We start from the raw sequence: 24,138 nt of genomic DNA on the forward strand, positions 1-24,138 counted from the left end.
CCCTTTCTTCCAGAAAAGGCTTTTGTTCCAGCATTCGCTTCATAACAAACCGAAATATAACTAAGTAAATATTATGTGTATGAAATAACTTATAATAACAATTATTGTAATAGTAATATTTGTTTATTGCAAGCGATTTTAACATGTTTATAAAGCGAAGTGTTCATTTAAGGATTTGAAAAAGTCTGCACAGTCAGATAAAACACTTTACATTAGATTTTCTTTCGTTGAGGGTTCACCAAATTTCAAAAGAAACCTGCGAAACTCAGACACTTTCTGATGAGTCTTAAATCCAATAATGTTTTTAGAGTTTCAAAATTTGGCAATAAGTGTAAGCATATTTGGCATCAGTAGCAAAGCTATTTAAAATAACAATTGTAGTGTTTTCTAATTTCGAAAGATTTACGAGGGATTGTAAATTATCATGATGTTTTTTGGGTTCATATTGCAGAGACGTGGAAAGTCATTCATAAATCAACTAGGAAGGCATCTGTCTAATGAACAATATACTTATTTATTAAAATAATTTGTTTTGAGTGTTTGGATGAGATTTGACCAAGAAAGGTCCTATTGAACATGGTCCTTTAGGGAAATATAGGGAAATACAGGGGCGATTCGGCCCCCCTCATATATATAACGTCATTTTTGCTTATGACATTTTTTCGCATACTTCACAGTTTTCATAAAAAGGTGTTGGTCACCATATTGAATAATTATTCAGTCAATAGGTCTTTACTATGTTTACCTTTTTAAACGTACTGAGTATATTTCAACAAAAGTAATACCAACTATAGCAGTGTTCTGTTAGTGCCTATAGTATGCAGTTTTTTCGAAATGAATACTCTCAACATTCAAGAAACATTTATAACTTATTTTTCTCATTTTCACATACATACATATATGGAATATGTTTCTATTTAACAAATGTTACTACGGACTGTGGAGGGAGGTTATCATACTGGTAATGCTTCGCATCCAAGTCTAGTGAAAAGCTTGCTGAATTGGATGTGCTAGGGTTCTGCACAACGATCACCGTTGAACCGTCCGCATTTACGCAGGCGACCGACTGCAACTCATCCCAGCAAAAGGTGTTGGTCTGAAGGCGAACGGCTCCGGGGCGAACGAAGCGACTGAGATGACGCATAGCGTAATATTCAACGTTCTTTGTGTACCACCCGTTACTAACTGTGATTACACCTCGACACCTCGACAATCATTACATCCGCCAACTCCAACCTACCAAAATAAAATAAAACTATTCAGTATTCAATAAAATTTAATACGTTTTATTTCAACAAAGTATTGGAGAACATTGTCACGAATAAACAGATTTCTATCCTTGGTGTTTCATTATCAAAATAAATAAAATGAGACATGGCTTACCCTCGGCCCGTGGTTTTCGCCCAGAGCAAGATTCCAGAGGCCAACAGCCTTTGCCCAGTTCAGTGTCTGACCAATAAAAATGATTCTGAATCCCAAGTCAGAGTGCTGGCAAAGTTGGTGTCCCATCCTCCACCCGATATCTCCGTGAAATACATTCCTGTATGTTTTAAAAGTGTATCATGAATACCGGTCCAGGTGGTATTTCCATTACACAGCTACATGTACACAGTAAGATTTGGCACTTATATGGACTTAAAACAATCTTTAAACTTATCTTCCTGGCTCTTAAAAAGAGAGTATTTAGCTTTGCAAATGCCTGTACGTCGGATTATTTATCAGTTGATAACAGCATCCGGTATAAGTTTGCAAATCCGGTTTACTTGCAAACTTAGTTTTTTTATTATCTTAGATATCAATTTCAAAAGCGACACATAGAAAGTTTGCCCATTAAATAAGAAATATTTTAAGTAAAATTAAAAAAAAAGTTTTAAGAAATATGAAAATTTTAATTCCAAAATTGATTTCTCCCGTTGGCCACCAATTGGATTTTGGGTCCCCCGCGGGGTTTTGGCAAACTCCAATTGGAGAATTTTCCATATGAGCCGAAACGGGGGAAAAAATCAGCAATTTGAAAAAAATCAAATATTACAATTTGGAACAGAAAATTACATTTCTATGTATGTCTGTAGTACTAGATTCATAAACATAATTAAAATCTAATAAATAATCAAAAATTATGATTTTGTAAAAACGGCTCTCCAATTGGGGAAAATTCCAATTGGAGAATTCCACAGTCAATTTCTATACATCGATCCGAGATGCCAAGATAAGCTCCGCCCCCTTAGATATTGTTACTACGCGCCCCAAGCGTAAATTCAAAATGGCGGCTCTCGCTGTTACGAAAGCATCAAAATCCGATTCTCTTGCGAAGATTCCGGACAATATATCAATTAAATATTTACCAGATAAAGCCAAATTATAGGGAAAGGTCTTAGAAAAGGCTTAAATTACTTTCTACAAGGTTATATTCATGACATTAAAGTTTTGAAAGAGGAAAGTATCTGCCATGTTACCGCGAGATGTGAAGACCGAAGTAAAACAGAACTGACAACAAGATCACAGGCATTGTTAGAGTGTTGGTTTCACTTACATGGACATTCGGTCTGTGTTTCTACTCCTTGTACAGTGTCTGCAGGATCCTGGACCAGCTTTTCTCTGAAAGAAATTGTTGTAATGTTGATATAATTATATGCAAATTTACACACAAAAAAACTGAATAATTTCCGTGTAATAATGTTCTCTTCAGTTCTTTTGAGTGTTCTGTTCTGTAACATACCAATTAGAAGTCTACAAAATAATACAGTCTCAGTTTTGCAATTTATCCTACATGTTATTCAAGGTTATTCAATCTTTCGCGCACTCCATAAAGATAAATAAAACTCTAACGTACAGGCATGTGATATCTTGTATAAAATGCATACACTTGCATTTTGTGTATAAATGCTGCCATAAGTTTCCTTTCCAAGTGACCGCTTTGTGTGGAGTTTTCTTGAAGATGTTATTCTCCACCATCAGCTTATAATGGGTCAGGATACTCTTTAGATGGTCCATTTCCTCCATGAAAGTGCTTGAATATGCATAATAGTAAAATATAATTAGTGTGACAAGACTCCACAATGCCAGTCAGTAACATATTATACAATAAAAAGTAGTTTAAACTTGACACATTCTTTACCTGATGGAAACTGTTTAAGGTTTCAACTAGCATGATCATGGAAGTCAATATTTAGGACACAAGAAAGTAAACAAAATAAACATTTGCAGAGTTCAGAATTTTAATTGAAATGATTGTATTATGATCGTTTTACGATAAAACCAATTTTTAATTTACTAACCTTCGAGCAGACATCTTCGTGCTGGTTTATCCTTTTAACATTCAGTTTCTCGTGTGGCCGTCCACAGGCTTTAATCCAGCATTTGCACTTTTCAATGTCGGATTATAGGTAGGAAATCGTTTAAATCGGCCTCCATTTAGTCCCTCCGGATACCTTTCATCCGCATAACATATTCCCCATCCGCATCGTTTAACCATTTTCACAAATAAGTCTTAAAACTTCAATAAAAATGTCCGGTTGTCAACAGTTATCGCTGCTGTGAGTGTGGGTAAAGATGGCGGACGGGCCTCGGTGAATAATATGCAGCTTTCTCATTGGTCAATAATGATTAGTCTGATTGACAGGTCGGATTGATGTATAGATAAAAGCCACCAATTGGAGTTCACAGAAGTTGGTGATCACAGAAGTTGGAGGAATCACCAGTTGGAGACTTCCACCGTATAACATCTGCTGGGGAGAAATAAAGTTTGGATATATACATGTCATGATATTATTGCTCATTAATTTAATATTGTAGATTATTCAAGAAAATAACATTGCAAGATGTTACCTGATTTCGAGTATTACATCGGTGTTTTCACTTGTGACGTTGTGTGCAATCTAAAACAGTGATCTTATATACAACTGCGTCAGATTTGCGAATTATTTATCCTTTTCTGAAGCCTTCTGGTCCTAGATGCTCGAAAATATTAAATACTTTTAAAAAGAATAACTTACTAATCTTCATTTCCTGGTGGGCTCAATTTGTGTCTTTCAGTTAATCGAATAGGTTAGAGAACACCATCTTATATTGTCAGTAGGTACATTAAACTATGTTGACTTAGTGACAAACTTCATTTGATCACTCCAATTTAAAGAAAAAAAAACTTTCGATGTGTATCTTTTATCCTATGCAAAAGTGGCTTCTTTTTATTATTTCGTTCCCATTACTCACGGTATGTTTTTTTCTTGCCATATGAAATGGGTACATATATGTATGATAGCACTATCACGAACCTATTACCAGTATAGGTTAAACAATTATTTATAAGTCAGTGATATTATTTATAAATGTTCTATAATAGTGTGTATTGACTTAATACTTCGTAAAAAATAAGCTCAACAATCATTCTTTGTTTCAGAATTCATCCATTTCAAATGATTCTTTGAAAAGGAGCCATTATCTCGGTTCACTTATTTTCAGGGTTTAGGAGCTGTAGCTAAAAGCAGTGACGGAATTCGTTTACACTCTTAAATTGTGCTCAGTTACATTGAACACCTGCCGTAACTGAATGATAGCTTTACATTGATAAATAAGAAGTAAATATATCCAAATACTATTGCAAGGGGTATTTTTTTTTTTCAAAAGTGTATAGCCCTTTACGCAATTCATGATAGTTTAAAAACTCATGTCTTGAATGTCATTATCTTTGATCAAGTATACATTCTAAGCATTAGGAATGATATTGTTCATATTGTTTCATCCTGCTACCTGTTTGCATGTTTTTGTTCGTTTATCAAATATACGCATGTACTTTGGTTATCAATATCATGTCTACGTGTTTGTGAATGGAGGATAAAGATACTGTAATAATGTTTCAAAGATGAATATCGTTAAACACGTTGATTAAATATTAACATATTTTTAAATCACATTTATGAGAGTTAGGCGAAGATTTTGTGATGGATTTTATATTTGCTATTGTACAATAGGGGAGGTTACTGCGTAGGAGACGAACATTTTCTTAAACCGGTTTAGCGTCAAACAAGTAGGACCTACTCCGGTGACCTCAGACGAACATTCGTGTAAAAAATGGATTGAAATGGACAATCATAAAATTTTGGGCTATGGACTTATTGAAGACAACTGTATGGTAAGTCTAAATGCCGTTTGTTTTCATGATGGTTTAAATGATAAGAATTGTTTGTTATTTTTTATCACGCACAGGTATGCGCCCCCCCCCCCCCCCCCACACACACATAGTGACATTACTCCGCAAAGCTTTGTCTGCTTTTTCCCCGCAAAATTTCCTCGGGAATGGGCGTAACCTAGGTTCCCTTTGGTGCGAGGACATTTTACCATCAGTTCATTCCTGCAGGGAAGGAATTTAAGCGGGGGTTAGTCCACCTAAATGGCCTTCATCGAGTCTTTTGAAGATTTTTAGACTATGGCAGACTCGAGACAGTGATACATAATGTAGTTAGTGTCTGTTAGAACCAGCCGCCCACCCGGGTAGCCCAGTTGGTTAGAGCGCCATGCTAGTGTTCCGGCGGTTGTGGGTTCGAGCCCCACACCGGGCGCACTTTTCCTCCCAGGTTAACTTTGATAACAAATGTCAAAACAATAAAAAAGTATCCCTGATTGCTAATTATTGTAGCTTTATAAAGCCGGGGTTGGCTGGACCGAAAATCCCCACTATTCCCCGGACCTGGGGAGGCCATGGTTACAATTGACTGCAATCAATTTTTTGAAAAAAAAGAGGTAAAAAAGTGTTAAAAAAGTGTTATTGTTTATCCTTCAAACTAAATTCAATTGACGCCAAGTCTATTGCTAACTATTGCACCAGTCAATTGTACATAGAAACAGTGATTCGTCACAATCATGAGCTTATTTGTTTGTCATTTATACTGTACCAAATTATTTGGGAATATTGTTAGCACATGTTTTAATAATACCATTTTACCTCAGGACAATTTTTCAATAAGAACTCAGTCAAGTATGAAATATTTCCATTTTGGAAGAATGCTGTAGATCTTTTACATTTGAAGATTTGGAAATTATTATTGGTTATTTTTTAAAAAGAGTCAAAATTTGAGTAGATCTATGGTAATGCAATTAGTAGCTCAAAATTTTAATCCTTCAATTGTTATTTTAAAAACTGTTTTACTTAATGATAAAGGAAATTTATTCATTTTATTAAACAGATGTGCACAAGAAGGTATGCAATTCTAATTTTGTTAATTTTATCCAAAATTGAAAACTTATGGCTAAGTATCTGTAGATGTTGATATATATTATATATACAATTGACTGTTTTTATTGCTTATTAGTGTTGGGAATCAGACTGAAATATTACTGTAGATAATCGGTTTATGAAAACAATCAATGATCGATTATTAATCGCTTTAATCATTATTTAACTATCTGAGGTCATCATATATAAGGCATATAGATAAACTACATGAACCAGTTTAAGAAAAAATGTTCCCTTACAATATTATTTGTACATTTATTTGTATAAATTACATTATTTATTCAGAACGCAAGTAAAACAAACAGTTGAATATTCTGTGTTTTACAAGAACATTTTCTTTCAGAAAACTGAGAAAACTAAATTTTTACATGATATAAGAAGTAAACAATACCGGTAACATTTTAAAACCACAAGAGTGTGATGTTGAGAACCAATCCTTTTGCAGTTAAATTACAAAGAAAATTTGTAATAAGGTACTGTAGTGAGCTACTGACATGATAATATGACTAGAAAACACAACATAGTACCACATGAACATTTCAACATTAACATGTAATGACCAGAAACAAAATATATTTTCAAGACAATCTTTTAACTGGTAGTCGGTAGTGGTTACGTCTCTTGTTTCTATAATCGATTGTTCAAATTTCACTATCGATTAATTGTCGCTGATGAAGGCCTTTCAGATCAATTGTCGATTATAATTGATCTTCGGCACAACACTATTGCTTATACTTCAGCGTTTTGAGATTTCATTAAGTTTCAAGTAATATGTTTCATATACTATATCAATATAATTTCCATGTTCTTTTTTTTAATAATGATATAGATAGACTATACTAATTAGTGATGTTCTGATGATCAATTATAATGAAAAAATAACTGACAGTATGTTCCTGAAATCAGTTTTTCTTCTTTCATCTTGTCAATTTTGTTCAGTTGTAATCATTAACAATATGGCTAAAGCAACAACAACATTAATAGTGGGGTTTTTTGGTGAAATTTACTGCCTTACTGCCTTCTTCCCTAGGCCTAAAAAAAAATACATTTGGTTTGGGTTACCCGACCCTACCTACGGAATAGGCGCCGACCCTACCGTTTTTATAGTCAGTTTGAAAAAAATATGAAAATCTTTTTTTTCGTTTTTTTTTTTTTAATTGCTTTTCAATATGAAGTTTAAACCTTAAATGCTTATACAGAAGATTGCTTTAACACCATTCTCCAATGATGAAAATGATATTCTTATATAAAGCCTAATAAAAAAATAAAATAAAAAAAACTAAAAAGCCTACCTACCCTACCTATTTTTGAAAAGGATGTAACCCTAACCAAACAAATTTTTTTTAAGCCCTAGTGAAAACTTGTCCATTTTTCACCATATTTTATGTTTTCCAAATTTGATAAGTGGAGATTTCATAACATTAATGAATAAAAAATCTTGACGAGACTTACTATAAATTAACAAAATAATATATGCATAAAAATCTTTAAAACATGTAGTATATCGAATAAGCACAAGCTCACAATCCTGCACTGGTGAAAATTATGTCATCGGGGCTTGTTCTAATTCTGAATTTAATATAGCAGGGCTTGAAAAAAAAAAATATGCCAAGCAATAGAGTAATAATTCAGGCTTGTTCATCCCGAACGCTAATTTCGATGATATATTTTGCCATTAAAATCTAAATTAGATATTTAAGCCTGATTTTGTATTTTTCCCAATGTCAACTTTTTTTCCCAAACTGTATTGTACAGGCGGTAAAAATAATTCCATAAAATACACTAACTAGATATTTTCAATCCTTTACCTAACAAAAGTAGAGTAAAGGATGATGAGTTTTTGTACAAGAATAAAATTACAAGTACGGTACCAGGTATTGTCAAAAAACATTTCTTCTATTAATAAACAGCAACGTCAGTGGAACCGATTACCTATAGTCAAACCAGTGTGTGTATACCACGTGATAAATTATGTCATATATGCTACGTCGGAAGGCAACATTTTGCTTAAAATGAACACTTAAATTAAAGATACCTTTTCTTTTACACCACCATTATAAATGAAACAAAGGGCAGTCTATGCCGCTTAAAGAGCCCCGCATTTGTTTTATTACCGACATTTGATAAAGTCATTAGTTTCATCAAACGCTTCGCCCATTTTCAAAATCATGTTTTGACAGTGCTCCGTCCGACGGCCGTATTGTGAAAAGGTTTGTCAAAGTGTTTAAAGCAATTAAACTCGCAATCAAACTCTGGTAAATGGCCGAAAGCAAGGCTCCGTAGGTGGCGTAGACTGCGCTTTGTTTCATTTAAAATGGTGAAGAAATAGTAAAGTTATCTTTGTTTAAAGTCTTTTTAGCTCACCTGTCACTTTTGTCCGGCGTGCGTCGTGCGTCGTCCGTCAACAATTTACTTAAAAGACATCTCCTCCTTAACCGCTGGGCCAATATTAATAAAACTTCATAGGGATGTCCCTTGGGTGGTCTTCTATCAAAGTTGTTCAAAGAATTCAATTCCATGCAGAACTCTGGTTGCCATGGCAACCAAAAGGAAAAACTTTAAAAATCTTCTTCTCCCAAACCACAAGGCTTAGGCCGTTGATATTTGGTAGTTAGGATCACCAAATAGTCCTCTACCAAGATCATTCAAATTATGGCCCTTGGGTCAAAATTGGCCAGGCCCCGGGGGGTCATGGGTTTTCTCTATATGTTTATAGTGAAAACTTAAAAAATCTTCTCCTCTTAACTTACTTGGCCTAGAGCTTAGATATTTGGCATGATTCATTGTCTAGTGGACCTCTACAAATTTTGTTCAAATTATGGCCCTGGGGGCAAAATTGGCCACACCCCGGGGGGTCATGGGTATTTTCTATATGTTTATAGTTAAAACTTCAAAAATCTTCTCCTCTGAACTTACTTGGACTAGAGCTTAGATATTTGGCATGATTCATCGTCTAGTGGACCTCTACAAAGACTGTTCAAATTATGGCCTTGGAGTCAAAATTGGCCACGCCCCGGGGGGTCATGGGTTTTCTCTATATGTTTATAGTGAAAACTTCAAAAATCTTCTCCTTTGAACTTACTTGGACTAGAGCTTAGATATTTGGCATGATTCATCGTCTAGTGGACCTCTACAAAGACTGTTCAAATTATGGCCTTGGGGTCAAAATTGACCCCGCCCCGGGGGGTCATGGATATACTTGATATGTTTATAGTTAAAACTTCAAAAATCTTCTCCTCTTAACTTACTTGGACTAGAGCTTAGATATTTGGCATGATTCATCGTCTAGTGGACCTCTACAAAGATTGTTCAAATTATGGCCCTGAGATCAAAATTGGTCCCGCCCCCGGGGGGTCATGGGTTTTCTCTATATGTTTATAGTAAAAAAAATCAAAAATCTCCTCTGAACTTACGTTGCTTAGAGCTTAGATATTTGGCATGATTCATCGTCTAGTGGACCTCTACAAAGATTGTTCAAATTATGGCCTTGGGGTCAAAATTGGCCCCGCCCCGGGTGGTTAGGGTATTCTCTGTATGTTTATAGTTAAAACTTCAAAAATCTTCTCCTCTGAACTTACTTGGACTAGAGCTTAGATATTTGGAATGATTCATCGTCTAGTGGACCTCTACAAAGATTGTTCAAATTATGGCCCTGAGATCAAAATTGGCCCCACCCCCTGGGGGGTCATGGGTTTTCTCTATATGTTTATAGTGAAAACTTCAAAAATCATCTCCTCTGAACTTACGTGGCTTAGAGCTTAGATATTTGGCATGATTCATCGTCTAGTGGACCTCTACAAAGTTTGTTCAAATTATGGCCCTGGGGGCAAAATTGGCCACACCCTGGGGCTGATGGGTTTTCTCTATATGTGTTATAGTGAAAACTTAAAAAATCTGTGCAATATATGACAGGTGAGCAATTCAGGGCCATTTGGCCCTCTTGTTTTAAATCAAAATATTGCCTTCTGACGTAGCATTTATGACGCAATTTATCACGTGGTATACACACACTGCAAACAGCAACTGATTCCCAACACTTTAGTTCTTTAAGCATTCTGTGCAACTCTCCAAACTTGCCCCAGGGTCTGAAGTAAAAAAAAAAATGACCTAATAAATATTCTGCTTTGTGGCATGTTATTAAATGCTTGATCAACACATATCCACTGAATATTATATATATCTTAAAATGTCTGACCTCATCAAATGCAAAAGAATCAGTTACTACAATTCAAAAAAAGATTTTGGTATTAATTTTCTGTCACATAGCTTAGACTTCAAAATTCTAATTAGCTCTTAAAACATGATTTAACATAAGTCATATATGCACTTGCCACTTGACCATTACAAGTTAAAAGGCCATAAATCACTGACTTTGTAAATCACTGATGGTGCAATCAATTGGAAACAAATGGAAATATTACTAGATTTTGATTGGATGCCTCCATTCAGAGTTTATTGTATTGGTCAGGATTTTGATCCAATCACATTGTGTATTATACCTAATACAATTTTTAGGCGGAGCTAAATTAGTCCCACCCAATCAAGAAAGGAACATTACTTTGAATTTGTGTCATTAAGAAACAAACCTCTTCCATATTTCTGTAAATTTTCTAAGCATTCTCGTTCATTTAGAATGTCAAGTGTCATCTTTGATCCCATTTCTAAATGTAAATAAAATCCCGTATTGCTGTTAGCATTTCTTATTACATCATCATATCATTTTATGTTTAAATAATTGCTTTGCTTATTTATTAGACTAGTTAATAGTGAAACAGACAGTGTTTCTGTAATGAATATGGAATTCTTTATAATTGGAGATTTTGGAAATGGAAATTTAAGGGGTTTGCTTTAAGAATGAAGGCAATGAAAAATAATAGATTTTACATAAAAAAGTTGTTAAAATTCAAATCTAAATCATACTCTTTACCTGAAAAAGATTTTTTTTATTTATTTTTTTATTCTTGAAGTAGAGATATATATGTCATATTTTCCATTTTAGAATTTTTAAAGAAAGTTGAAGAACTTGAGAAAAAGAAATTTTAGAAAGAAAATTTTCAGTCATATGATTAAGTGAATGTATCAGTTAGTCAGAGACCTAATGTTCTACTTTGCTTTGCAAATGCTTTGTCTTTTTAATTGTAGTGCAGTGAAAGTTGTGTTTCTTTTATGAATATATATGGTACTCTTTATAATAGGAGATTTTACTTAATCATACCCTTATTGAACAATTTGTTATAATATAAGGGAATGGTTTCTGGACGAAAAATAAGTAAAGTAATAGATTTTATAGTATCAAAAAGGCTATTGATTGAAAGTATTAAATTAAATCTTTATCAAACTCTTCACTTTGATAATAATTTAAAAATTGAATGATTCTAAAAATATCGAGCTATATGTAATAATTTAAACAAATTTGAAGAGCTTGAGAACCAGAAACTTACAACTTTTAATATTTAGTGTTGCATCTTTTCTGTACTAGGTAGTGTCAAGGTTTTTCCTGCAGTCCTACTGTTGGGACATTTAAAAGTGTCTGACAAGTTTATGATATACACAGAATGGTGTCACTGTTTCCCACAAGGATCATAAAAACAATGAAAAGGCCTTTTTCAAAGAACGAAGTCATTCAATACATAGGAAAAGCAATAAATAAGGCCATTTCATAGTAACTTAAATTTAGACTTAGAAAAAGAAAACTTACAAGTAGGGTGGTGCCTAGAATTATGCTATTTAAATGACTTATTAGTATGTGGAAAATGCAGCTATTATAATTTCAACAACTTTAAGGTTTAAATGACAGTATATTAATTATAAATTATTATTCACAAGTAGTTTTAAGGTCCTTAGTGGCGGTGGGGGACAATATTGTGCGAGTGTTCTTCAGGGTTGGAGCTGTGGAGGATGGTATATTAACGTTGACACACTTTAATAATTGTTGACACTCAAATAGGATTATCAAATATATATTTTGATATTTAAAATATCCAATCAAGTTCCATTTCTAGAAACACATATATGATATGTAAACGTGAATTAATCGCCAAATTATAATAAATTAAAGCTCACTCTCACAGATTTACCAATATTACAACTTTTTTTTTATTTTTGTCTTGGAAAAAGCAAATTTTTGGTAAATATCTGCAAACCAATGATTGAAGATTGCTGACAAAAGCTAACATCAAAGATTGGCATATTTCGGTCAGAAATTAATAAAGTAATGGCTTAAGCCTTACTAACGATTTAAGAAAACTGCATAAAACATTAATATATATGTGTGGCATGTTAGTATTAAAAGTTTAGCAACTAAAAAAGAACACAAGTCATGCATTCAGTGGAGGTACGTATAATATCCCCCCCGGATGATTGCCCCCCCAGACATTAGCCCATAGGACCATAGCCCTCCCGGAAGATAGCCCCCCCCCCCCCCCCCCCCCCCCCGTCTTAGTGAAAAAACGGACGATATCATTTTTATTATAAAATGAAATGGAAAAAGCATTTGATTTTACAATGAAACATTTATTATTTTAAAAGTTACCGGTAATTGTTTTCTCTGTTATTTGTTGACTAAGCACTTATTTAATAATCTTTGATCAGTAAGTTCTCACCTTTAATTATCATTTGCATTGACCTTTAATTATTTAATAGGGTGATAATCCTTAATGCGATAATGACATTATATGTTTTATTTCTTTTGAAGATGTTTTAGTGCAATCCAGTTGATAATTACTGATTGACCTAACACATTAATTGCATAATAGTATACTATTCACATGGTGGAAACATCAAAGTTGTTTGCCGAATTGAACGTCAAATAATACTTAAATAAATCATTTATGAATATGCAATTTTAAAAGAGTGTATATATGTAAAGTCATTTATATATATGCAGGGGGGCTATTGTCTGGACGGGCTATCATCCGGGGGTGATATGGTCCTAGGGGCTAATGTCGGGGGGGGGGGGGGGGGGGGGGAATCATCCGGGGGGGGGGGGATATCATCCTACACTCCATTCAGTGACATATAAAACAATAAAATTGTATTGTTCAGAATTTAAGATATAAAGAAGAATATAGTAAAATTTATGTACATTTTTATTTATTTTTAATTCAATATACATAAATCACGGACCTATAAACCATAGTTTATAGGTCCATGACAATATATCATTGAAGGCTACTGACCCTGATCAAATTTTGATAAGAAATTTTTCAGTAGCAACTCTCTGACTGTTATCTTTGCCTTCATCTAAAAGCACCAAGTATTGTCATGGTAACTGTCTTTACTGTGTATAATTAAGATCTTAGTTGGTCATTTTCCTTCTGATATTTATTTAATATAGTCAATTTGCCTGCTAATAGTTTAAATGATCTTATTGACAAAATAAATTGGAATGGTTGAAAAAAGCATATCATTAAAATTTGCTGTTGGAATATATTCTGTGGAATAAATAATAGAATTATATAGAGATATATATAGTTAACTTAAATAAGTTTTGTTTTTAACTAATTTACATAAAAAAATGAATTGAACTGTTGTTTTTTCACACAAAAAATATTTGTTCATTCCTGGATCTTAATTTGATGAAAAAAATATGTTTTAGATCACCTTCATCATTGTCATAAAAAAACATTAGCCTATTCAGATCACTAAAACTCAAAACATGTTCAAGAAGTGAAAGCCCAAAATTGGCAAATACTGAGACAAATGAACTTGGTTTTGTTATTATATCAGTGTGTGTATATCACATGATATGTGCAGTCACAAATGCTGCAACAGTAGGCAATATTCCTTTGAATGACTTAAAAGTTAAAACCGAAGACAACTTTTATTTTTCTTCACCATTTTGAATTAACTAAAGGACAGACTATACAGCTGCAAAGAGCCCTGTATTTGTTTTCTTACCGGTGTTGATAAGATGATTACTTTTCTCAAACACTTTAAAGCTGCACTCTCACGGATTTACCATTTTGACAAATCTTTTATCTTTTGTCTTTGAATGAGCCAATTTTTGCCAAAATATCTGCTATAAGTGATATAAGACTGCTGACATAAGATCTGACTAAACTAATTTTAATGGTATAAAGCATTACTAACAGTTTAAGAAAAATGCACAAGTATCCATTTTTTAAATTAAAATCGGTGATCTGATTTTTTGTCAGCACTCTTATATCACTGGTTTCCATTCATTTTCGCATAAAGTGGCTCATTCCAAGATAAAAAAAAAAACTTTTTCAAAAAAAAAAACTTTTTCAAAACGATCAATCTGTGAGAGTGCAGCTTTAATATACCTGTAAAGACTTGTCATAGTGTGCCAAGAAACTAAACTCTCAATCAAACTTTGGTAAAAGATCAAATGCGGGGCTCTGTGTGTGCGGCATAGACTGTGCTAATTTTTATTTAATATGATGAAGAGCTAGTTAAGTTATCTTCATATGAAGCAAAAAAAATGTTTCAATACCCTGTATGAATTTTCTTCACCGGATATTGATTCATAAAAAAACTTGCTGTAGGGTGCGGAGCTACTTTTCGCTATATGTCTAAATGGAAAAATCTTCTCCTCAGATCCTGCTGGCATGTTTTCAAAATAATGTCACAGAAATGTTCCTAAGGTTACCATCTGTCAAATTCCTTTACCATATGTTGATCCATAAAAAATATGGTTTCAGAAGGGGGGGATTAGTGGGTGTGGTAGTGGATCTTCACCAAAAGTGTTCAAATGTCCCTAAAGTGAAATATAGCCCTGAGTTATTTACACCCCATAAAGTAGTAGTCTTACACATTTATTTGTTCATGTTCTGTCAACAACTATGCCGTGATATTTCAATTTTTATATAAATTATATTGTATTATGAAATATCATTGATAATATAATTATGTAGGATTTGAAAAAACAACAACTGCATACTGTTATAAATAAAATATTTATATTTATGCCCCCACAAAGTGGCGGCATATAGGGTTGCCCTTGTCCGTACGTACGTCTGTCTGTACGTACGTACGTCCCGAAGATTGTTTCCGATCTAATTCTTGAAAACCGTTTGTCCAATCCTCACCAAACTTTAAACACATGTTTGTGACCATAATATCTTGATCAAGTTCGATAGTCATGGAAATCGCTTTAGTCATTTAGGAGTTACGGCCCTTTTTTGCCAAAAATACTTCAAAAATATATGTTTCCAATCTAATTCTTGAAAACTGTTTGTCCAATCCTCACCAAACTTTAAACACATGTTTGTGACCATAATATCTTGATCAAGTTCGATAGTCATGGAAATCGCTTTAGTCATTTAGGAGTTACGGCCCTTTTTTGCCAAAAATACTTCAAAAATATATGTTTCCAATCTAATTCTTGAAAAGTATGTGTCCAATGTGGATCCAACAAGTTTTTTCCTGCCTGAATGGCGCCATATAACCTATACAGTCTTGCGATGCCGTAAAACCCAACTCAACTCAACTTATCCTATATGTGCAGATTATCCTGAATAATCATTATGGCTTATTTTCTGTGACAAAAAATCGAAGTGGGGGCATCCGTGTCCTATGGACACATTTCTAGTTTACCAATATATTATCGATGTTGGCCTGAATTTGTATTTTTCCGAGAGTCAATTTTGTTCCCCAATGTGCAAGGCACAAGCGGTGAAAATAATTCCAATAAAAGTCACTAATTATTATTATTATTATTAATAAACTATTACTGTTTCAGGAAATAAACAGAAACACAGAGGTGCTATACATTCTGATGGAAAAGACAACAAAAGCATCTCCCATCATTTTGGCGTGGCTCAGATCAAGAGGAGAAATTTAAAAAAGGTAATAACTGAGCAACTAAGAACATGCAAGTTGCACTGGTTAGAGTGTAAGACCCATCTCGCTTCATGAGAATTGATAATCATCAATGTATTAAATCAAGAAATTGAATGTAAGTGTCTTGTCTTTTGCAGTGTTTTTGAAATAGAATTTATTAAAAAAAAAAAAACTAAATTATTTTTTAATATGATTGTGAATGTGTGATGTTTTCTTCTGATCATTCTCTCTCAAAACCAGATATAGCAAACATATTTCAAGTTGTAGATTTTTTTGTTTTACTTGTAAATATAGTTCTGAGGTTGTATTTTAGGCAAAACCTTTTTATTCTGCTCAATACAAACTTATTTTGTAAGTAGTATGGCCCTTTGTAATTTTTAAACAAATACATTTTTTTTTATGTTTTTGTAAGCCCATTATAAAGGGACATTTAATATTTTCACCAGCTGCATTATAAAGTCAGACCAAAAGTGTCCAGTAAGTGTTCAAACAATAACTAATTTAGAATCCTTTCTCAAATCTGGTGAGCAATATATATAGGGCCATCTCTGTGTTTGTCTGACAAAAAAACAATAATCAATATTTGAGTTAAATTGACAAATATTGTTGTAAAATGTTTTGTGAAGACATACAATTGGATTACTTTTGGGTTAATAGGATTATGGTTTCTGCACATAAAAATATTTAGAATAATATTTGGGTCAGTCGGTTCATGTTCAATATTACTGATAGGGCCTAAAAAAATAAATACATTTGGTTCGGGTTACCCGACCCTACCTACGGAATAGGCGCCGACTCTAACGTTTTTATAGTCAGTTTGAAAAAAAAAATGAAAAACTAAAAAAAATAAAAAATTGTTTTTCTTTTTTTTTTTGCTTTTCAATATGTAGTTTAAAATCTTAATTGCTTATATAGAAGATAACTTTAACACCATTCACCAATGATGAAAATGACATTCTTATATAAAGCCTAATAAAAAAAAAAAAAAAAAAAAAAAAAAAGCCTACCTACCCTACCTATTTTTGAAAAGGATGTAACCCTAACCAAACCATTTTTTTTTTAGGCCTAGTATAAGTGGAAGCAGTGACTTAAAATAAATTACCAAACAGTTTATGCTCAATTGCTTTGAGTTAACATACAAGATATGACACTTGGAATACTAGATCTTGGTGGCATAAATAAAAGACCTTGTTTTGTCACATTAACTTGTAATCAAGCACTAACTTCCTCTAAATTCTCTTCAGGTGATGGTTGGGCACACACAAGAAGACATAGATCACAGGCGTATAACATATGAGTAGACAGGAGTTTCACACTCTGCCAGACTTACTTCCTCAGACGAGCAGATTTAGGCTTCTCAAGATCACGCACTGCACACTAAGACATAGTCTTTGACTACAACAAGGCCTTAGGGGATGAAAGTACAGAGAGGTCCAATTGAAATCAATTCTGTGCTGCGTCATTTCTTCATTGTAGAGGTTGATGGACATGATTTATGGCATCAAGTGTGCAGTTTGTCAACTAACTATCAACACAGCAGTCTTGTTCACCAGCTGCGCAACTTGAGCTTTTAGCTTTATTGCTTGAAGCCACTGTATAAGAGGAGGGAAGGTGCAGACTCATCAAAAAGTCTCAAGGTTGAAACTAGGAAGAGAAGTTTGTCAAGAGTGTGAATATTTGCTTTGAAAACAATTGTTACAATGATTTGGTTTCTTTTGAAACTTGATACATACTATGTGTATGTTGAATGAATTGAGATGCTTAAATAAAGAACCACTATTCAAATATCAGGAAACTGCATTTTTCATACTAAATTGGTAAATGATGTCGCCATTTCCTGTATGTATTTAAATAACATATGTTTCCACAATTAATATTTTTAGGGACTATTTCTCAACGTAATGAAATAGATTAAATTTGTACAGCGTTATATGAGCTTAATATGTGTTTTCTGTTTCCTTAAAATTGATGAAAAATTGTCAGAAGGTAATGAGACCCGTATCCATTACTGCAATCATACAATAAAAAATACGGGGACAAGCCCACTGCTCATGTAATATGATTAAACCTTGTTAAGGGGCATGAGGCAAACAGAGTTACTTTCAAATGTTAAAGATGCACTCTCACACTTTGGATGTTTTGACAACTTTTTTCATTTTTAGCTCTACTGGCCAAAGGCCAGAAGAGCTTATGCGATGGTAATGTGTACGTAGTATGTGCATCTGTAAACAATCCTCGTTTACATGATACAGCCTACAGTTCCTTTCGAAAACCAGCCAGATCCGCCCATGTATGCCTAGTTTATGGGCCTTGATAGTATACAAAAATCAGTGTGTCAGTAGGCAATTGCTCGTTAACATGATACAGCCTTTTTAGCTCACCTGTCACGTAGTGACAAGGTGAGCTTTTGTGATCACTCTTCGTCCGCCGTCCGTCCGTCCGTCTGTCCGTTCACAATTGCTTGTGAACACAATAGAGGTCACAATTTTGACCTAATCTTTATGAAACTTGGTCAGACTGATCATCTCTATAAAATCTAGGCCAAGTTCGATATTGGGTCATCTGGGGTCAAAAACTAGGTCACTAGGTCAATTAGTAGAAAAACCTTGTGAACACAATAGAGGTCACAATTTTAGCCTAATCTCAATGCAACTTGGTCAGAATGGTCATCTCTATAAAATCTAGGTCAAGTTCGATATTGGGTCATCCGCGGTCAATAATTAGGTCACTAGGTCAATTAGTAGAAAAACCTTGTGAACACAATAGAGGTCACAATTTTAGCCTAATCTCAATGCAACTTGGTCAGAATGATCATCTCTATAAAATGTAGGTCAAGGTCGATATTGGGTCATCCGCGGTCAACAACTAGGTCACTAGGTCAATTAGTACAAAAACCTTGTGAACACAATAGAGGTCACAATTTTTGCCTAATCTCAATGCAACTTGGTCAGAATAATCATCTCTATAAAATCTAGGTCAAGTTCGATATTGGGTCATCCGCAGTCAATAACTAGGTCACTAGGTCAATTATTAGAAAAACCTTGTGAACACAACAGAGGTCACAATTTTGACCTAATCTTTATGAAACTTGGTCAGACTGATCATCTCTATGAAATCTAGGTCAAGTTCGATATTGGGTCATCTGGGGTCAAAAACTAGGTCAGTAGGTCAATTAGTAGAAATACCTTGTGAACACATTAGAGGTCACAATTTTAGCCTAATCTCAATGCAACTTGGTCAGAATTATCATCTCTATAAAATCTAGGTCAAGTTCGATATTGGGTCATCCGCGGTCAATAACTAGGTCACTAGGTCAATTAGTAGAAAAACCTTGTGAACACAATAGAAGTCACAATTTTAGCCTAATCTCAATGCAAATTGGTCAGAATGATCATCGCTGTAAAATGTAGGTCAAGTTTGATATTGGGTCATTCACGGTCAATAACTAGGTCACTAGGTCAATTAGTACAAAAACCTTGTGAACACAATAGAGGTCACAATTTTAGCCTAATCTCAATGTAAGTTGGTCAGAATAATCATCTCTATAAAATCTAGGTCAAGTTCGATATTGGGTCATCCGCAGTCAATAACTAGGTCACTAGGTCAATTATTAGAAAAACCTTGTGAACACAACAGAGGTCACAATTTTGACCTAATCTTTATGAAACTTGGTCAGACTGATCATCTCTATGAAATCTAGGTCAAGTTCGATATTGGGTCATCTGGGGTCAAAAACTAGGTCAGTAGGTCAATTAGTAGAAATACCTTGTGAACACATTAGAGGTCACAATTTTAGCCTAATCTCAATGCAACTTGGTCAGAATGATCATCTCTATAAAATTTAGGTCAAGTTCGATATTGGGTCATCCGCGCCCCGGATCACGTGGTTTACATAGACTTAGATATGGAAAACTTAACAAATCTTCTCCAAAACTAGAAGTCCTAGGGCTTTGATATTTGGCATGTATAATTTCTTTATGGACATCTACCAAGATTGTTCTAATTATGCCTCTGGAGTGATAAGAGGCCCTGCCCGGGGGTCGCAAGTTTTACATAGGCTTATTTAGTGAAAACTTAAAATCTTGTCTAAAACCACAAGGCCTAGGCATTTGATATATGGTATGTAGCTTTACCTTGTGGTTCTCTACCGAGATTATTCAAATTATGCCCCTGAGTGATAAGAGGCCCCACCTAGGGGGTCACAAGTTTTACATAGGCTTATATAAGGAAAGTGTTTAAAAATCTTCTTGTCTGAAAATGCAAGGCCTACGCATTCAATATTTGGTATGTATCATAACCAAGTGGTCCTCTACCAAGATTGTTCAATTTATGCCCCTGGGGAGAAGAGGCCCTATCCTGGGGGGAGTCACAAGTTTTGCATAGGCTTATATAGAACAAAAAACTTCTTGTCTAAACCAACAAGACATTGGCATTTTATATGTGGCATAACCTAGTGGCCCGCTACCAAGATTGTTCAATTTGTGCACCTGTGGTGAAAAGAGGCCTCACCCTGGGTGTCACAAGTTTTACATAGGCTTACATAGGAAAAAACATTAAAATTTTCTTGTCTGAAGCCACAAGGACTAGGTCTTAAATATTTGGTTTGAAGCATTGCCTACTGATAGGGTCATGTGGGGTAAAAAACTAGGTCAGTGGGACAAATAAAAGAGTGGCCTCTAGGGGCCATACTTTTCATTGGATCTTTATGATAATAGGTCAGAATGTTCACTTTATTTAGCAAAGCTACAGGTGAGCGATACAGGGCCATCATGGTCCTCTTGTTGATTGTATCTCAATGAAACTTGTACAGTATCTACATATCCATATGAGCTCGGTTCCTTTCGAAAACCAGCCAGATCCGCCCATGCATGCCAAGATTATGGGCCTTGATAATAAAAAAAAATAGTGTGTCAGTAAACAATTGCTCGGTAACACGATACAGTCTTCAGTTTTGATTGTATCTTGATGAAACTTGTCCAGTATATCCATTAGAGCTCAGTTCCTTTCAAAAACCTGATCTGCCCATGTTTCCTGGATTATTGGCCTTGAAATTATTAGATGATGGGCCTTGATAGTATAAAAAATGCTATTTTGTAATAAATGCTTGCGAATATGATACAGTCTTCAGTTTTGAGTATTCAGATACCCATAAGGGGTTGGTTCTTTTCGAAAACAGTGATGTTGACCACACAAACCCAGCCAGTAGAGCATAGGCCCTTTTGGGCCTCTTGTTTGTTTTGGATTGGTACCATCCAATCTTTGCGAAAAATGCATGGAAACCAGTAATATAAGACTACTGACAAAAAATTCAATTGCAGACTTTTTTATTTAAGTGAAAACATTGATGTTTTATGCACTTTTCTTAAACCGTTAGTAACATTAATCTTTGAAGGAAATATGAAATCTGGGATTTGATGTTTTGTCAGCAATCTTTTACCATTGGTTTGCTGATATTTACGCAAAAATTTGCTCATTCCAAGACAAAACAAAAGTTGTTAAAACGGTAAATCTGTGAGAATGCAGCTCTAAATGTTTTGGCAAACATGTTTTTGATTTGGCAGCACAATCAATCTTGAACATTGCTTGATTTTACTGCTGTATTAGAATTTACAGGGGGGATTTTTTTTTATTGCTTTTTGTGATTCATGCAGTCATACTTCATTCCCCAGGGCACAACTTACAAATAGACAGAACAGGAAAATGGTCATTTTAAAAGGTCAAGGACAATGCAAGTTGAACAATCATATTGTTCATGGCTTGTATTTTTGGTATATTTTGTTGCATATATATGCTATAAAAAAGTTGAAAGTTAAAAATAACTTCATAGTTGAAATGATGGCTTTGAATGGTTTTGTCAGTTGAGAAACAGCACTATTAAGAAATATGTTAATGGTACTTTATTATTTTAATCAATTTTAGATATTTGTATGAAAATTATTATCTTATTTTGTACATGAGACCTTTTAAACAGTTATTTATAATTTAACAATGTGTAAATGATCAAAACTTAAAGCTGCACTTTCACAGATTGTCATTTTAGACACTTTAAAAAATTTGTCTCAAAAGCTGATTTGGTTATCATTCCTTTAATTCAGTCATATTAGATAATTCACAACAGAACCAATCAAAAATGTTTGGTAAGACTGCCGAAAAGTTCATTTACATTAAATTGTTCGTAATGCTACTATACCCATAAAACATCATTTTAGCCATAAATATGACAAAATGCAATCTGATCTTATTTCAGCAGTCTTATATCACTTAAAATTGGGTCTATGCAAAAAATAGTCTATTTATAGACCAACAATAAAAGAGTGCCGGTAGTCAAAACGATCAATTAGTGAGATTGCAGCTTTAAATACACCTTTTTAAGTCCGCTGGATTGCCTCAATCTTTAAAGCTAACATACTGTTTAATTGACAGCCATACTTTTTGTTTAAAAGTGTCACGATATGTTTGTACAATGTGTTTATATAATTCATTAAAGAAGTCAAAACAAATTTGTTTATCTTGTAATTTGTTTTCTTTTCTATTATTTAAATGACCCAGACGAAAATTGGGAACGTCAGTGCTAGTTCTTTTACTGCTAATATCCAATGAAGTTTCTATTAGTGTAGCAGCAAGGAGGATTTACATTAAGGATGCATCATATAAACCAAATTATACATTCATATGCACAACATACAGGCGTGTAGCCACCTATACGTGAATACGCGGCTGAAAAAACATGGTTCTGAAAAAAACCACCGAAGAAGCAGTATGCGAACTTGACTACATGATCCAAAAACTGGTTATTTTCCAGTACAAAATAATGCACATCGAAACGCCCAGAATGCACTAGATTGCACCATGGTTTTCAAAATTTTCTGAGGGGGGCATGCCCCCGAACCCCCAGCACATTTATGAATCCACATGAATAGAGGGCTAGCTACGCCCCTGACATTATTGAAATCACAGTGTGGCTAAACAACACTTGTATGATTATCCTACGCAGTGATCTCCCATGGAAAATGCAATCGTCAAAGAATCTAAAGGGGATGTTTATATGGACTAGATTTGAAATACACCAAGTGTTTAAAAATGTTGATTTCAGTCACGAAGAGAATCAACCATACTCCTCGCTTGTTGGAGTAAGATGAAAAGTCCACTTACCGCGGGAAAGAAAGTACATTGAAAATATTCATTTGATTCAATTGACTTTATCTTTTTATAAATATGTTGCAATACATAAAATACGTTATTTTTTTTATAGTTGTTCACCCATGCTGAATTTTATTTGGCAAATTTATTAGAGATTTATATATTAAGAAACTCAGTTTTTTAGTATGTGAATGGTTTGGACCGGCTTCCTCAGCCGCTAAAGGGATATGTTTATGACATACTTTTTTAAATCTTTCTAACTTGAGTTTTTGAGTGAATTTAAGCGAAGCGTACAGGGTTTTGAAAATGCATCTTTTACTTGGATTTTATAGCTTGTTATTACGAAATAAAGTATTGTGAATCAAACTAAGTGTTAAAGCTAAGCTATTGATGGCTGGAACCCTAAATGTTTATATGTGCTAAAATATATAGTCTTTGAAGTCCAAAATTTTGAAATGCGTTACAAACACGATTCAACAAAAGGCTGTTGCACAATCATTTGATTGACATAATCTTCGAGTATGTGTTATCTGCACCGGCATGGGCTTGCGCCCATCTTTTTTTAAAAATGCAATTGAAGTATAAAAGAAAATCAACCTGGTTACTAAATATTATTTCTGCAAATTCAGTACCAAGGAGTAAAATAAATATAAGTGTTCAGATGCATTACGAGAAAAAAATATGTCTGGTGTTAAAACATGAGAGAGTCTCTTTAAACAGAAAAGTTTTGGCAGATAGTCAGTCAGATGATCATAATTGTATAAATAATAGCTTTTAAACGTTGTCATTCCTGTTCATCAGAGGTCGGATGATAAATATAATGCATAGCATCATCGCACTGGAGTACGAGAACGTTGTATACAGAGTATGTTTAAACTGAACATGCGTCTGTTTATTTCGATGTCCTAAAACGTTTAAACTTTTTAAAGGAACTATAACATTATGAAACAACAATTCTGATT

At 34.0% G+C, this 24,138-nt stretch overlaps 1 long non-coding RNA gene and 1 pseudogene across 1 annotated transcript; one reads left to right on the forward strand and one right to left on the reverse strand.

The window, feature by feature from the left end:
• Positions 1-44: 44 nt before the first annotated feature.
• Positions 45-24,138, reverse strand: part of LOC128226079 (uncharacterized) — a 28,661-nt pseudogene continuing 4,567 nt past the window's right edge.
• LOC128229307 (uncharacterized) lies at positions 5,042-22,507 on the forward strand. Its single transcript, XR_008260070.1, has 3 exons — positions 5,042-5,131; positions 15,936-16,042; positions 17,281-22,507. It is a non-coding gene; the product is annotated as an uncharacterized LOC128229307 (long non-coding RNA).

This window comes from Mya arenaria, chromosome 3 (assembly GCF_026914265.1).
Source record: "Mya arenaria isolate MELC-2E11 chromosome 3, ASM2691426v1".
Taxonomy (NCBI): domain Eukaryota; kingdom Metazoa; phylum Mollusca; class Bivalvia; order Myida; family Myidae; genus Mya; species Mya arenaria.